This window comes from Equus caballus, chromosome 18 (genome assembly GCF_041296265.1).
Source record: "Equus caballus isolate H_3958 breed thoroughbred chromosome 18, TB-T2T, whole genome shotgun sequence".
In the NCBI taxonomy this organism is placed as follows: Eukaryota; Metazoa; Chordata; class Mammalia; order Perissodactyla; family Equidae; genus Equus; species Equus caballus.
The window spans coordinates 32,270,202-32,286,499 of record NC_091701.1 but is presented as its reverse complement, the minus strand read 5'-3'; the positions used below and the strand labels follow the sequence as shown (position 1 = coordinate 32,286,499).

The 16,298-nt window shown below is 41.7% G+C and overlaps 1 protein-coding gene across 32 annotated transcripts in view; it reads right to left on the bottom strand.

Annotated features, from left to right (window-relative positions):
- The window catches only part of LYPD6B (LY6/PLAUR domain containing 6B), a 170,125-nt gene that overhangs the window by 134,058 nt on the left and 19,769 nt on the right, over positions 1–16,298 (bottom strand). For 5 of the 32 annotated variants that reach the window (XM_070241850.1, XM_070241859.1, XM_070241840.1 and 2 more), the window contains exon 2: positions 7,933–8,020. The exons of the other annotated variants lie outside the window; for them this stretch is intronic. The gene's annotated coding sequence lies outside the window, so the exon portion shown is untranslated. The remainder of the gene's footprint in view (positions 1–7,932; positions 8,021–16,298) is intronic. 32 annotated transcript variants of the gene reach the window in all.

The window sequence follows — 16,298 nt, the reverse complement described above, 5'->3', positions numbered from 1 at the left end:
ACTGTTTTTTAAATTATGTAAATTACATATTTATCTCCCCCGCTTTCTAGAATGTAAAACCTTCAGTGATTAGATACATTTATTTTTTAAGTATCTACCAAAAAAAAAATACTTTATCTAGTCCAATGACCTACTTTCTAATTTCCTTTCTGTAAAATTTTCCACAAGCTCCTAGTCAAACTCACAGTCACATTCAAACTACTTGCACTAGTTTACAGGTTCATCCATCATAGGGCTTTCAACACTTTCTACCCTCTATTCCTCCATTTACGCAAAACAAAAAAGTGTCCTTTCTTTTCTCTGCCAGAAGTTTGACAACTTTTAAACAGTTCAAATCTTGGCTTTTTTCCATAATCCCATAAACTATTTAATTGCATCACACTGAGATTTAGCAGATATATATTGTCTAAATTGCTCAGAAATGTGAAATTTAATAAAATGTACATACATACTGCAAAACACAACATAAAACCAAAGCGATAAACATATGTATCCATCAAAATAGAAGTTGTCAATCTAAATCTGATTGGCTGTTTCTGCATTGTTTTATTAACATCTGTTTACTACTTATTCACTTAGGACCCCATAAGGAAGCAATAGCAGGTGCCAAAAGTTTAAGAACATCCATGAGAAGGGAGGGAGGGCAGGGGGAGTAATATTTCTGACCTCAAAATCAAAATCACAAACAGTTTATAGACCACCTCAACCTGCGGTTGTAAATTAAGAGAAGATCACCTTCATTTTACTTTAATAACAAAACAGAGCCCTTGGAATAACACGAGGAGCAGACCTCTGCTCCTAAGACCGTCTCTCCCTTTCTTCATTCCACAGGGACCTCACCGTTACTCTGAGACCTGAGGCCAACGCTGTGAAAATGATACAAAGCAGGGGCTTCTCAAACTTTCATGTGCCTCTGAACCACCTATGAATACAGGAAATGCTCATTCTGATTCAGGAGGTCTGGGGTGGGACCTGAGACTCTTCTGAGTCTAACACGTTCCCAGGTGCTGCTAGTCTGAGGACCAAACTCTGAGTAGCAAATATATAGATTTCAGCATCAAGGAATTCTGTAATCACTGGCTTTATACTAAAAGGTTCCAAACTACAGCTATAAATGATTGGCTCACTTTGCTTTATTAAATACAAGGTGCTTAAAGAGAGAAAAGACACTTTGCTTCTCCTTAATATTATTAACACTGATTGAGCATATGATGTGGTCTGTTGACAATAGATATCAGGAGCTGGCTGCGTAGGTTGCCTGGAGGAAGAAACTGGCCAACTGGAGGAGGAAGGATGGGAGGGAGCATTTTCACTGAATATTCCTTTGCAGCTTTGAAATGTTGAACCACATGAGTGAATTACCTATTCAGAAAATAAATTGTATTTTAAAATTTTAAAGCATTTCATAGGATATTCTGGAAGCTCAATAAATGTTAACTCAAATTAATCCATTTCCCCAGAGAGTAAGTGGTAGGCCCGGGGAGAGCACTTACCTTAAATAAGTTAGCATTTTTCTTCAAAGAGGAAACTTCCCTTAGTTTAACCACCTTCTAGGATCATGCCAACATTATATTTTTACTATAACAACATTTTTCAACTCAATTACTCTTCTCCAGGACTGGAAGGGCCCAACAGCGTACCTTGAGTCACAGTAGATTCAAAAAAGCTTCTATGTGCATCCCTAAAAAGTCAGGATCCTGCTGCCGGAAACAGGAGAAAACCGCAAAGAACTTTCTATTACCTCAACCCCTGGTCTATAAGATTAATAACTGGCCCAACTTGTGCTATAATTGCTCCTATTAACAGCATTCAAGTTGGTGTTTCAGATCTACGTAGAAGTAACTGCAACTGAAAACAGAAACCAAAGGAGGGAATGGGTGAGAGTGTGTGTGTGTGTGTGAGCGTGCACACACACACACATGGGTGTGTCATCACAGAAGTGACCCTATGGCTGACCCTTAGCGTAAACATTAACTCGACCATCTGATCTGATCTTAACCCATATTGACCTAGCCCCACCTGAACCCTCACAGGGTCTCCACAGCAGACAAATCCTTTTTCACATGACTTGGTCATGACTCAGCTATAAGACTCTGAAAATACTCATAGCATTTGCAATTTCTGAATTAATATTCATCCGTCAACCTCTAAACGTTTGTTTTGGTTCAGCTTTTTGCTGAGTCACCATAAAGCAGACTGTACCACGTTCTGTGGAGGCTTCCTTCCCCAGATCTCTCACTTCTGCCCTCCTTCTCCACTCACACTGCGGGGATAGGTCTTCATCCTCCACCCCAGGTCCCCATTCTCTCCCTCTCAGTATGGCTGTGCTTATAACTGAGTGGATCAGCTGCATGTAGACTGAAGATAAAGGATCAGAGACAGGCAAACCCAAATGGAGGGAACCCACACGTCACAGCCCTGCCCCAAGGAGTTTTGTCAACAGTCCAGCACATGCGTCTAAAGAAGCATGATCAACCATGCCTAATTCTAGTCGCCATGTCTGTTATCCAAGGAGACGTGGCAGTTGGGAGTTAACCAAAAACATTGTGGTGGGGGAAGAGGAGGCCCCAGGAGCAGAGTGGATCTCCCTAATTCTCCACTAAGCACAGAGCCCCAAACAGCTATAGATACAACCCAGAACCAGTGCTGACTCCCAGCAACACGGGGGTGGGTTTGGCAGGGAGGATGGTAAGAACTAGGCAGATCCAAGGTCCCAGCCAAGAGGGCTGCGGTCCCAGCAGGAATGTCAGTGCCAAGCAGGAAATCAAAGAAGAAACTCAGAAATACAGGCCAAGAAAATATTCAGAAGGTTGATGCAAGGGTGGATTCAGCTCACATGGGTGTTCTCACCCAGGGCTGAGCTGTGTCACTGGTTTCCTACCTGCCAGGAATGGATGTGAAGCTGCCCAAGTGCATTTCCCCACCTCAGCAATGGATCAGGAACTGAGAACCACTGAGCTGGCCCTGCCAGTGAAAAGCAAGAGGAGCCACAGCTGCATAGGGCTGGAGAGAGCAGTTACTGCTGCCAAAGTGCCATTCCACTCACTCAGAAACTCCCAGTAACTCCTCCTACTTCACCACCACCACCATCACCATCAAAACCAACAGTAACTGGGCATGCATTGTACCTAAAGACATCACCTCCCACCATTCTCCTCCCCGCTCACTATTCTTCAGCCACTCTGGCCTCCTCGATGTTCCTTGAACAAACCAGGGCTACCCCACGGCCTTTGTACTTGCTGTTCCCTCTGCCTAGAAGGCTCTTCCTATAGGTACCTTTATAGCTCTTTCTATCTCCTCCCCCAATCTTCACTCACTTGTCTCCATTAGCCTTCCCAGGCCACACTATTTAAAATTACAAACCCTCTCCTCCACCACCTCAGCACTCTTTCTTTATCCTGTATTTATTTTTCTTTATAGCACTCATTACACTAACACCCTGTATGTAAGTATGTATATTTGTTTATTGTCCCCTTCACCAGAAGCACATGTGCTAAGGGTCTAGGAAGGGTAAAACAACTTTCAAGAGAGAAATAAGAATGTTACAAGCAAAAACAACAAACACCCCTTTTCCTTCTCCCCAGTACACAGCCATTTGTTTCCCAATCTTTCACATCTAGATTGAAAGACCTCCTATTTAAAATCTTCCTTCATGTCTTTCTGCTTCCCTGGGTTCCCTTTTCTCCAAACTCCAATAACATTGTCTATTCAGCGCAAAACTTCACACTAACCAACAGCAGCTGCCTCACTGGGCTAATGGGAGGATTAAATGAGTTAGGTCATGCTTAGAAAAGCTCTAGAACAGTCCTCAGTCTTGTTAAGTATCCACGGAATCATGGCCCTTATTATTATTTAGTATAGGTATCTTGTCTCACATATACTGATTAAAATATTATTTCCACAGCTAGATTATAAGCAAATTGGGGGCAAAGATCTTATCCTGTATTTTGGAATCTCCAGAGTCCTTAATACAAGTTTTTAGTAATTATTTGTCACCTGGTTGAAACAAAGGAGTCCCACCTTTAAAGATTCCTTTGAAACCCCTTAGAACTTCTATTTAAACAGTGATTCCAATTCTTTACCTCTTTCAGGACCGATTTGGTGTGCAAATACAGCAAATCCCTGAAAATGGCATTTATAATAGGAACCTTGCTATAGCATGAATAGCAAAGCCAAAATACTATATGAAAGATCAAACAAATATTGATTCAAAGAATTCTCCTCAAGGCAACTGTTACAGTCTTATCTTGAATAGAATGTTTGCACAGTTAATTAAGTATTGCTATGGACTCAGCAAAATCCCAGGCAGAACCTGCCAGGCCAAGTTTTACATTCCCACCACCTTATCACTATTTACAAGTCCCGCTCCTCACAGCCCCTCACCTATCTCTACTGCTTATGCTGCGTGTGGGATTAAACGATAAGTAAGTCATACACCTTTTATCCGTGGACAAAAGATAATGGAATCTCAGTGCCAAAGATTCCATTTACCTATCCCACAGCAAATATGCTCTGTCTTCCCCTCCCAGAAATCAATCAGGCCGTATCTGTTACTACCTGTTGACTTCTTGGAAATGTGTGACATAGAAGAACCGTGTGGAGAGAGAGGCGTTTACTGGTTTCACAGAACACGCCTCTATACACCAAGTACAAACAAGAGTTTACTTCCTATGGTTACCGAGTGTGAAGCCTGTCAGGACCCAGAAACCTCAAGATTCACCTCAAAATCACAGACTGTTCTGTGCAGGGAGTGGGGCTAACTGCTAGCTTACACTGGGTTGTCTAAAATATGAAGGAGGTCAGTTATGACAGGCGGAAGTCAACGAGAGTCATTCATAACTGCTCTTCCTTCCCTCCTTCCTTCCAGCCATTATTTATTGAACACTTTATAAGACAACGTCATGTTTATATAAAGCTCCAGGCACTATTTCAGGCATGGGAATACAGGAAGGAGTAAACCCTAGCATGCCCTCAGGAAGGTTATATTATAGTGAAAGAGAGCTATCAACAAAATAAATAAGTGAAATTTATATTGTGTTTGCTATTGATAAGCGCTAAGGAGAAGAGAAGAAAAATGAAATAGGGAAGCAGGATGTGAAATGTCAAAGGGCCAAAGGGAGACAGTGAAATTACAGATGGGTAGCCAAGGACATCCTTGGTGAGAAGCTCATTTTTGAGTCTGAAGGGGGTGTCACAGCCAGCTTTGCAGATAAATGGGGAAGAGCATTCCAGGCGGAGGAGACCTGAGTGCGAAGGTTCTATGGCAGAGCACGGCTAGCATGTTGTGGGACGTCAAGGAGGCTAGTGTGGCTACAATCTAACATTCACACGGAGAGATGTAAGAAATAAGATCCCAGGGGAACAGGGAGCAAGACCACAGAAGACCATTCTTCCAAAACACATGCCTTTTTATCAAACACGGAAAAGCCACCCATTTACCAAATTTTCATTTACTCAAAACTCTCCATTGATTATTTTTCCGAAAACTTATATCTCCATATTTCAAGAGACAACTCACACTCTACAAAAAAAAAAGAAGAAGAAAGAAAGAAAAATTTATACAGCAAGCCAACATATTTGCCTGGGGAAAATGCTAAGCTTCCATTAATAATAATGAAAACCGTGGCTTTGAGTGTAAGATTCTATAAAATTGGGACCAGGCATCACAATGGAGAACACAGCTCAACACCATGGGCAACGGGACTCACAGCGATGCTATCAAAAGATGACATGCTGGTTAAAAAGAATAACATGCCCAATTACAGGAGACTGAAGTGTTGAAACTTACCACAGGGACACTTTTTAAATGCTGCAATGCCTCAAAGTCTTCGGCAAATTTAAATGCCAAGCTGGCTAATGCAATATCCAGACCACACATCCTTCCTGCCCAACCAGCTTCTCAACATTAATAAGATGCTATCAGCCAAGATCTGTGACACAGCAGGGTTTGGGGGTGGTACCTCAAGATCTGTTATCTTCCAATTCGATTCACTCCTGATCAACCCAGTTTCACACGTCACATAAACAGTTTCCCAAAGAACAAACACTCATAGCAAATTCTCAACAACTCATTGCAGTGACTCCACTATTCTTAAGAACACACAGTCTGAGCTGCCAAGGCAACAAGCATAGACTACAGGGCATACCCTGAAGCCTGTGTAACAAAAACAGCTATTATTATTAATGACTAAGAAGTCGCAATCCTTCCCCATCCGGTTCTGCCGAGATCATGCCCACTGCCCCACCCATGAAATGGACAAATTCCTGTTACTGGGTCATTTTGTGACTCCACTTGGTTGGAAGTTATCAAAAAGAAAACTGAAAGAAGTCAGTGGGGCAATAGGGAACTGCGAGGGAAGAAGTGACGAGAAGTTCAGAAAGGTCTGAACGGAAAGAGTAAAAATGAGTTTGGAGGAGAGGCGATCCGGAACAGTGTGAGGCAGGTGAGAAGGGAGAGAAATTTTAGAGATGTTACTTAGAATTTTTAGAAATATACACTGAATCCTTTTTAATGTTCTCTGAAAGAGGCAAGTAAAGTTTGAAACTTTGGAAATACTTGTAGTTACTTTAGTTTCTGAACTGTGTTCCTCTGAACAGCAAATTGTATCAACTACTCTTGGAACAACTAGACTTGGGGAAGAAGTCTAGTCCACGGACATAAGAAATTCAGCAAATTCCTCACTTCATCTAGTAAATTCTGCATCATCAAGGACAATAATGTATTCCAGAACAAAGCATGGCAAAGAAGTTACAGGGAAAATCACAACCAGACGCCCCCTGCCCTGCTCAAACATAGAAGCCAGTTATTCTACAGAAGTCAAAAATCACATGCAAATTTCCTTTAAAAAGCAGGGATTTGGGCAAAGATTCAGTCTGGCTTGCATTTTTCTAATCTCAGCAAAAAGCCCAAGTAACAAAAACCAGCTTCCTTGAAGTGGTGTTCTCCAATCATCTAGAAGTTTCTAAGCAGCTGACATTAAAAAAAAAAAAAAGACTTTCTCCAGGGATCATCAATCTAACCAGTCCCTCCCTGTCCCCTCCAGAAGATAACCTATCAGGCAAGTTGAGAGGAGGGTGGTCATGCATCCTTCAAAAGCGAAGCCTTTTCTACCCTCCAGGAAGTTTCTGGTCAAAGACAATTTATATACAACATAGAATATGCCCCATTGGTGAGGAGTCAATCAAATTTTTCAGTTGCACAAAGAAGAGAAATCCTCTACCCTGACTAGAAAATAACTATTTGAGACACTGATGACTACACCAGGAATTTTTTAAAATTATAATTTAAATAAAATAAGTAAAGAAACAGGACTAAAGACAAAGATTGCCTGAAAGGATCCTCCAAAACCAAAGGAAAGAAGCAAAGACTGTGAAGTACCACTTTATAACACTGCGTAAACCCTAAAACCTAAATATACAGGATGGCTTCCATTCTCTGTTTTACGCTTTTTCCTAACTTCTTGATTTTCTGCAAGGATCATATATAATGTCTACAATCAGGAAAAAAACACGAAGTTTTAAAAATTATACACAGAAAAGAAAGAAAATGTACCTTTAAAATGTTATCAATAAGAAGACTTGAGGGGTAGATTGCTCTTTACTTTTCTGCATTTTCTGAAGCTTTTATAATGAGAATGCAGTAACTCATAATGAAAGACAACTTTTAAAAAGATGTTTAAATTATTAAAATGCCAAAGAACTAAAATTTTTATTAAGGGTCATAAATGTATAAATACAAAAGATGATCAGGAAGAAGCATTCACCACCGATCCAGCTACCCTCCACAAACAATTTACATGTTATATACCAGCGCTTCTCAAATTGAGAATGCGTAAGAACCACCTGGAGGGTGTGTTAGAACACACATGATGGGACCAGTGAAGCTTCAATTCTAACAAGCTTAGGTGATATTGATGATGCCAATCAACAGACCTCACTCTGAGGAGCCAGGTTTGACGCAACTGGAAGTGAAGAGAGTCCAGCTTGTGTTCTCCCAGGAAGCATCCAAGCTCATTCTAGCCTGGGCAGAAAAGAAAGTGAACTCAGAACTGCACCTTCTTTCAAAGTTCTAAAACGGGGGCGCAGGTTCTTCTCTCTCTAGTCAACTCTTGGTCTTAAATACTTAGTCATGTCCTTAAAAGGGGGCAGGGGTCAATGAGATTAAGACACTCATGATTCCAGGACATAAAAAGTTTGTTAGAGCATCTGATGCAACCACCTTTTGGCTCCAACTTGGCAGACTATCTCTGTACTCCCTAGAATTCTCCATAAACTTATCAAATCTCTTGGGGTAGTTTTCAAACACCACATTGTTTCCTACAGTGATTTTGTTAGATGCCTAAGAATGGGAGGCAGTCCACAAATCCAATATCTATCACTCATAAGGAGACCAAAAAAGGCAAACGTGTACCCCATGAGCTGACCAAGCCCTTACCAGATGACTTGGAGAACACTGGAGTGCAGGGAAGAAGGGTGAACTTGTAAACAGTCAAAACAGTTCCTGCCCTTTCACTCCCCAGACACCTCGGGCTCCATCAGGAGCTAAGGACAAAAACCTCACTCAGAAACTCCATAGAGACTCAGTAAGAGGTTGCAACACTTAAGAAATTACTCAGGCCCACACCTAATATCCTCCACCGCCCAAGCCCATCAAAGTGCTAGAGATGGCTGCGAGCCTTCACGCTAAGGAAGAAGGCACTTGGCTGAGAGGCCTCCAAGTTCTATGCAGTGAGAACCTCAGAAATAAACTAACTTAACCACTCAGAAGAGCACAGAGAATTCCCACCAACCTCAAGGTCCCCAAACACCACATCTGCCATTTATCCCCAATGCTGTCATTTCCTACCTGCAGTGAACTAATTGCACACAGTGGGAATTCTAGACCTGCCGGTTCCAACATTTATCTGCTGTTAACTTGTTGTCTGACCTCAAAGATATTTCTCTAATGCCTTTATTTCCTCTGCTATAAAAGCAAGATAAGAGAATGACATGCTCGACAAAGTGCCCTAATATAATACCATAGTCGTCCCTATCCTAGAGATGCTCAGAGGGATGGTAATTAACATGTCTCTTTTACTAAGCCCTTTAAAGATAACTGATGACATGTTGTGAAAAGCATGGGATTGCAAATGATATTTCCTCTTTTGCTAAAACAGGTTTCAGTGACAAAAGCTCCCTAAAAATTGTTGATAAAAACAGTATCAAATGGGGGGCTGGCCCTGTGGCAGAGTGGTTAAGTTGGCACACTCTGCTTCGGTGGCCCAGGGTCTCACCAGTTCAGATCCTGGGCACAGACATGGCACTGCTCATCAAGCCACGCTGAGGCAGCGTCCCAAATGCCACAACTAGAAGAACCCACAACTAAAAATACACAACTATGTACCGGGGGACTTTGGGGAGAAAAAGGAAAAATAAAAATCTTAAAAAAAAAAAGTATCAAATGCACTTCTTTGTAAATCACTCAGTTTCTTTCCATGAGATATATTTTTCCATAACCATAGCTCTAACAACAGATACTTGAAAAATCACCTTAAATCACATTTCCATAACCTTAACACCATGCATTGAAAACTTAGTTAAGTAAAAGCGGGGTGTACTTCCTTACCAGTGAAATACTTTGCCACCACTGAAAAGCACGTTTCAGAGAACTAGTTAATAACATAGTCTGGGCATGTGAGAAAAGCTGGTGACAAAAGATTCTGTATACAAAACAGTCGGTATAATCTGATTTTGTAAATCTATGTGGGCATAGAAAAATATTTGATAAATGGTAGCTATATTTTATATCTCTCTCCTAGGGCCCCAGCCCTTTTCTTATACATTTGAACAGCTATATATTAAAGTTATAACACATGTAAATCATTTATATATCACAAATTTAATACAAATTTTCCTAGTCTGTTGTCTCTTCATTTGTATAAACGTTTTAAATTTTAATATATTCAAATCTGTTCATTTTTTCTTCACTGGTTGCTTCTCTTCCCTTAAAGCCATGAAAATTGTCATTCCTATGCAGACCTAATAAATATTATATTTTCTGCTAGTTTCTCTATAATTTGATTTGCAATATTCAACTCTCTGGAGTTTATTTTTGAGATATGGAATGTTTGGTGGGGTCCAAATTGATATCTTATCATGCCCAAACCATTTATTAAATAATCTATTAAATAATTCTTCCTCGTTGCCTTATTTTGAAAACTTTAGCACATTTGTGTTATATGTAGTTAGGCAATTACTCCAAATCACTTTTTTAATATAAAGTACAAGAACTTCAAAGAAATAACTCAAATATACATAACAGGTTTGTAAGAAATCTCAGCAAGAGATCATGAACAAATTAAATCATCATCAAGCCATTCATCTTCAGTGAGGCATCAGTCAGCTAAGCAATAATTCCTGTTTAAAATCAGTTCTTCCTATTAGGAGAAGGCTTGGAGAATGTAATTGCAGGGTATATAAGTATATGGTAGCTGAGTCATCAACTACTGTTTGAATTGTCTGCTTATTTTATGGGGAGGGGCTACTTCTTGGGTGGCAAGAAGTAACCATGACACACCTGGAAATAACACCCCTTGGCCTGAAAAAGATAAAAGAAGTCAAAGAATTCATTGTTCAATTTGGTCAAGATTTAGAATCATCATTTCCAATCTATTGATTTTTCTTCCAGATATATTAGAAGCCTACCACACACAACATGTACTATACAAATTTACACTTGTTTTCTACGTTTCTGATGTCTGCATCCCCTTAAGATATAAGCTCTTGAAAAGCAAAGGCCGTGTTTATTAGAGAACGAAGGAATGAAGGACTCATTTGCAATTCTTATAGCTATCTCTTTGCTGAGCCTTGCCCACAGTGGACACTCAGGAAAAGCTGCCAGTGGACCAACTATTTTAGCATTTCAGCAATACGTGATGCTTAAGGGAAAAAAAAAAAAAAGGAACAACATATATCACTGAACGCTTTCCTCTGAATTCATCTCCCCTACTAAGTAATACGGACAGATTTTTGCCATCAGTTCACATCCTGAAGCACAAACATGATGATCTTTCTTTTCATTTGCATAGCTACGACTTGTCATTATCCAGCCCTATTTTTTGACTCAACAAAATAGAATTGCAACATTAGGATTTCAGCATGTCTATTCTTGCAGTGACTATTTTGAATTGTGCCTTTTAGAAGCAACTACTTTAAGGAAAAAAAAAAGTTACTTCTAAGGTATATACTTAGCTTGGTTTTAGAGTCTGAGCTTTTCAGGGTTCATTTTCCTTTGGCTTTTCCATGTAGGGAGGGAATGGCTGAGAGAGGTTCATCGGGAGCAAGGCACCTGTTGGCAGTCCTCAGCCTTGTATCCCCTGCTTTTAATCCCCTCCACCAATAAATGGACTAGAGTGAGCACTACCATCATCATTGTCATCATCATCATCATCATCGTCAATGCCACAATTTACTGAGCATCTTATATATGCCAATCACACTGCTAAATGTTTTACTTGTTATTTCCAGTGCTGTTTTTGTTACAAAAAAAAAATTCTAGAATGTATTTCCTCTCCAACTCTGAAAAAAAATTGTTCAATTTAATATTATACTTAGCTATCACGTGTAATTTTGGAGATCTTGCTTAATTTTTCATCTAATAAATGAGTAGCATGTTGAGAAATTTGATATTTAATTTCATATTATATTCTCATACATAAAATAGAAAAGTCTAACCTATAAAAATGTGCTCCTTGTCCCCGCTTCTCCTTTCTGTTGGAGAAGGGAGAGGTTTGTCACGCAGCACAAAGAGGCCAGGGAAGAGGAGAGAGATTATTTCACATGCTGGCAAAGCAATCGTACTTGACTCCTCCCATCACTGTCCCCATCCTACTCCCAAGCCCGGAGGAGCCTGGGAGAAAGAGAGGTAGAGTTACATCCTAATAAATACTAACCAGGCTGCCTCTCCCTCGCCTCTCTCCCAGCATTTGCCTAGGGGTGTTGGAGAGTCAGGCACGCCTCACAGGAGGTTCCCAGGGAGTGGAAAGCAAATGCCAGGGAGCCCAGAAAAAAATGCAGTCCCTTCAACTGTATTGGGAGAGAGGCATCTACAAACACATGTGAACAAACACATATTTTATTCTTGGATTTAAACAGTAAGTCTTATGGCAGCTGCTCACATCTGCTACAAACCATCTTCAAGAATATGACTGCAGCATGGTAAGTCTGCGAGGGAGGCTACAGAGCATTCCTCTCCAATCTTTCCAGTGAGGCTTATTACAGGGTATTATCCCCATTTCATTCCAAAGAGTCTAGATTCAAACTCACACCAGTACGTTTTCCCCTAAAATGTGCAGTCTCCCCCAAAGACACTGAGAAGCAGGAGAAAGGCTACATTTGCAAGGCCTGAAGGTCAGCACTGGGACAAGTGCAGGAAGGTCACTAACTGAAGCCAGACGCCTGGAGTTCAGGCTCATCCAAGGTGAGAGTTGACTTTGCCCCTCACGGAAGCTCCTCCTAGAAGTTACAAAGCTGCAGTTGTAGGAGCTGCCAGTACAGCCGGTGGTACCTCACATTGTTGGCCCCAATCCTTCCCGCTTCCTGTGTTCATGCCTTTTGCCAAGTGACATTGCAGCTCCTCCCACTAATGGAGATTAGAATAATCCCCGGCCCCTTGATTCTGGGCTTCCCTGTGACTTGCTTTGGCTGGAGGGAGCCTAGGCCTTAAGAAGCCTTGCAGATTTCCTCAGCCTTTCAGCTCTGCCATTGCCTTGGGAAGCGCTGCCCCAGGCTGGCTAGTGCCCTCAGCTCAGATCCCACATGGAGCAGCCATGAAGCAAACTGCAGGCCCAGCCAGGGCCATAGCTTGAAGCGCAGCTGCTCAGTCAAGCCTCAGCCAACCCACAACTACAAGAGCCATGATAAAAAATTGTTATTCTAAGCCACAGTGTTTTAGAGTGACTTTCACACAGTATTGGTATGCTAATAGCTAACTGATACACAGTCTAAGGAGACTGCTCATGGAAAAAACGACACGCCCTCTTCCCCCCAAAATAACTAAATTTTAATAAGTGCTTACTATGGACCAGTTTTTGTAACAGCTTTAGGGAAATTTACTCACTTATTCTTCAAAAGAACCTCATGAGACAGAAAGGATTTTTAACCCTATTTTAAAGATGAGGCAACAGATACACAGTTAAATAACCTGGCCAGAGCTGGAAGGTGATAGAGGCAGGACTCAAACTCCAGTCACCTGGATCCAGAGCCCTTGCTTATACTGTCATTCTAAACAGCCTTGCAAACCCCCTAGTCCAATCTGCCTAAAATTCTGCTGTACGTTCCCACACGACTGGCGTAAAATCCAAACAGACAAGCACATCAATAAAGTGTTCAAGGCTCTTCACAGCCCCATCCCTGCATATCTGCCCAGGCTCCTGCTCCCTCCTTCTCACCTCATTCTTCCCTCCCCTCCCCTCCCTCAAGATCTGCTCCACCTACACTTTACCAAACCTACCAACCCCCTGGTGCCTTTGACCTGCTGCTCCCTCTACCTGGAATGCCCTCTCCCTGCTTTCTGGACCACCTCTTCGTCCTCCTCTAGGACACAGGCCTGGGGTACCTCCTGCAGGAAATACTTCCTGTCCCCAAACAAGTGCACATGGCTGCTCATCTTCAGTGTTCCCCCAGCTTCCAGAACCTTCTCTAAAGCTCACTGACCACTTTGGGCTATTAGTGTCTGCTTAGCTCTTTCCTGAGCCCAGCCACCAGCCCCCTGAGGGCAAGGCCTGAGTCTTACTCATCTTTGTCAGCCCAGTGTTTAACAAGGTGACTGGTCTCATCGTGGGAACTCAATAAAAGTTTGCTAAATTAAAAAGCGGGTAAAAAGAACAATGACATGATGGAGAAATTGATATGGAGACAGGCTATTTAAATTTTCATTATTAAATAGCAAGTTTTCATTTCTAATATACATTAATTAAACTGCTCAACACCCCTGGGTCTCCAGATATATATTCTTCAATTAAAAGAGTTCTTTCACGACAGTTTCCTCTGCCAAACCTTTCCTCGCAGGCTTATGTGTTCACCAGTGTCTTGGGACAAGTAACAAAAGGCACTATATTTGCTTGAAACAGCAGGGAAATTGAAGGCCTACTCCCTAAATGTTCACTCCTGGCAACACCAGAGTACATGTACCATGATTTCAAAAGAGATGGAGGAAAGTTTGTGGCAGAGGAAGGCACATTAGCAAGGAGTGAAAGGAAAAGATTGCCAAGACATTGCACAGATAGGTGATCACTTGATATGGAGGAGAAAAGTCCTATTTAACACAACGTAGCAAGTGGCTCTTGAGAGAGGCCCAGCTCTCAGAATCCCAACTGGCAGCTGACAGGTGGTTATTATTGCCTTAGCCTCAGAGACCCCCAGTAAAGGTTCAGGCCTCAGTGAGCTGACAGCACCTGTGGAGAGCTGACTAGGGCCACGAGGTGGAGGCTACAGCTGCCCTCAAAATCACATGGCTCCTGGGCCACTTACAATAGCCGGGTCCCACTCCTTGAGCCAAAGGGGAACTATGTTCAATAGGAGTGAAATGGTCTGTTCTTGGAGTCAGTCACCAATAAGCAGTGTTTCTGATGTTGAAGACACACGTCCCTGGTGTTTCCTGAGAAGGATGGAGAGAGGCCAGAATAATGGGTGTTCCTTGATCGCTCTCACATTCAGCTTGGACTGGATGTCGGAGTTAGAGACATTATAGACTATATATAGAAATGTAAGAACCAGGGGCCGGCCCCGTGGCCAAGTCGTTAAGTTTGCGCGCTCTGCTGCAGGTGGACCAGTGTTTCGTTGGTTCGAATCCTGGGCGAGAACATGGCACTGCTTGTCAAACCACGCTGAGACGGCGTCCCACATGCCACAACTAGAAGGACCCACAACGAAGAATATACAACTATGTACCGGGGGGGCTTTGGGGAGAAAAAGGAAAAAATAAAATCTTTAAAAAAAAGAAAAAAAAAAGAAATGTAAGAACCAGAAGATCTCTGAGATCAGGCCATCTAGTAGTTTTCAAACACTTTTTAGTGGCTGCTTTGTTCAAACAACAGCTTGCAGAAGCATAAATATAGAAGGGGAAAACTGAGGCTGCTCCCTTTGGGAGGCAGGGGCCAGGAACCCCGACTATTGGTACAGCGAAAACCTCTGAGCTGGCTTGATGCAGGCATGGGAATTTGATTTGGAATCACAAACTTAGTCTAAACCTGCATTTTGCAATACGGAAACCAGGGTTCAGAGGGGCAAGGTCACTCATCCAAGGTCACGTGTGGGAAGGCAGAAGGACCAAGAAGAGGACTCAGGTTCCTGACTGCCAGTCCAAACACTCTTTCCTCTACACTCTCCACCCCCTTTTCTAGGAACGGCCCTCCACACCCTTCCAACCCTCCCTCCCCGTTAGCTAGTCCCAGGGCCAGTCTAGGGCTTAGACTGGGGTAAAGAGAAACTTAATGGCAATATGTTTTACCGACACATTTATCACATATAATAGGGAAAGCTCTGCCATAAACACCAATCCATCCCCTCCTCTCCCCAACCCAAACTGACCCCCAACAAGGGCAAATCATCAGAGGCTTTTCACTGACTGGAACTTGCTCAGGATTCCCTCCCCGTCCCCTTCCTTTTCTGTTGCATTCTTACAGCACCAGGTCAAATGACTGCCTGCAATGCTGCGATTCTTCAATTTGCTGGGTTCGTCCCTACACAGTATTTATATTTGGTTTTAAAATGCTGTTTGCTCCACTTTTTAATTTCATTTTAGAAGGATGCAAGGAGAGAAGCCAACATTTAATCCTAGGGACTGGAGGGGACTTCACAAACCGCTTACAAGGCATGAATAGAGTAGTTATTTTCCTATTTCCCTTTTGATTGAATTGGCTGTGTATCACAGGCAGTAAACAGCATGAACCAGAAAGCGTTCTGCATCCTTATCTCAGCCCCTCACATAATCAAAAGAAAAAAATGTATTGTAATAAAACAGAGAAAAGGAAACTAGAACTTCATATTTGTTTAGAAGGTAATTAAACTTGAAAGGTTTGTGGTGACAATTCATTTTCTTTTGTAGCCTAAGACCATAAGGTTCACATTCCATTTTACCAGTGGAAAGATAAAAATTAACCTGATGTTATTTTAATCGTAATAATAAATAATATATAATAAAGCTAGAGTAAAGGGTTTCTTTTAAATAACAAAGTAAAAATGGAAACATGTACCACACAATTCTGATTTGACTTATTGAAAAGAACTCTGTAAACTTTTTAAAGGTGTGTTCCTATTTA